The sequence below is a fragment of the Hemiscyllium ocellatum genome, chromosome 36, assembly GCF_020745735.1.
Source record: "Hemiscyllium ocellatum isolate sHemOce1 chromosome 36, sHemOce1.pat.X.cur, whole genome shotgun sequence".
NCBI lineage: Eukaryota > Metazoa > Chordata > Chondrichthyes > Orectolobiformes > Hemiscylliidae > Hemiscyllium > Hemiscyllium ocellatum.
The window spans coordinates 43,423,475-43,424,555 of record NC_083436.1 but is presented as its reverse complement, the minus strand read 5'-3'; the positions used below and the strand labels follow the sequence as shown (position 1 = coordinate 43,424,555).

The window sequence follows — 1,081 nt, the reverse complement described above, 5'->3', positions numbered from 1 at the left end:
ATTCCATGGGCATGATGAAGGGCTTATACCTGAAACATCAAATTTCCTGTTCTTTGGATGCTGCCTGACCTGCTGCGCTTTTCCAGCAACACATTGGATTAGTCAGGTGTAAATATAGGGTGGGGTGGGTTACGCTTTGGAGGGTGGGTGTGGACTTGTTGGGCTGAAGGGCCTGTTTCCACACTGCAAGTAATCTTATCTAATCTAAGCTACCCTGTGTAGCAGAGTTTGCAGCATGTGGACTGGATTTATCAACTCACCCAGACTGGAAGGAGAAGAGAGAGGCTGCTCTGTGTGTGTTTGAGTTCAGAGCAGGTTAGGAGGCACTAGCTATGTCTACACTGTGGCTGTGGGTGTTTGAGTTCAGAGCAGGCTAGGAGGTTCTAGCTGTGTCTACACTGTGGCTGTGTGTGACAGGGGCAGTACGTGTCTGTGAGAGCGTGGAAATCTCTCACTGAGCAATGTCAGTGTGTGGTGGGTCAGGCTGTCAGAGAGGAAGAGGCGGTGCCCAGGCTCTTTGACAGAGGGAGCAATTCGCTGGAGACACGCAAACTCTTGTTAAACGGAACGCCAAAATATTTCGAGAGTGGCCGGGAGCTGAGATGTGATGTAGAGTAAATGATCCTGGTTTTCTGTTCCCGTTATTCCTGGGCTAGAGGCACTCAACACGAAAGGTGAGAGACAATCCTGTCCCAGTGACAGAGTGAGAGGGAGATTAATCCCTCTCGGGGGGTGTTAGGGGATTGGGAATCTGGTGATCGCGGGTTAGGAATAAAATACAATCAAGAAACCATTTTTATTTTTAATGTAACAGTTTCGTTGTACATTGTTTATTTCCCTGATACTTATTAGGCCGTCATTTATGTATCTTTTAGTTGTGTAAGTGTGGATGGAGAGGTTATTGCAATCCCTGAATGGTCTATATTTTTGGGTTATGTATCTACATTAGTTTTGGGAGTTTTGCAGTTTATTGCAGCACAACAGCGTGAGGCGGAGAAAGGAAACACAGGCTTTCTTTTTGTACACACTCCCCGCTCTGCTCTGGGTATTTACCCAAATTTCCCCCCCCCTCCCCCTCCCC

The 1,081-nt window shown here is 47.5% G+C and overlaps 1 protein-coding gene across 2 annotated transcripts in view; it reads left to right on the top strand.

The window, feature by feature from the left end:
- Positions 1-381: 381 nt before the first annotated feature.
- The window catches only part of abcg2a (ATP-binding cassette, sub-family G (WHITE), member 2a), a 76,900-nt gene continuing 76,200 nt past the window's right edge, over positions 382-1,081 (top strand). For both annotated transcript variants that reach the window (XM_060851306.1, XM_060851305.1), the window contains exon 1: positions 382-674. The gene's annotated coding sequence lies outside the window, so the exon portion shown is untranslated. The remainder of the gene's footprint in view (positions 675-1,081) is intronic.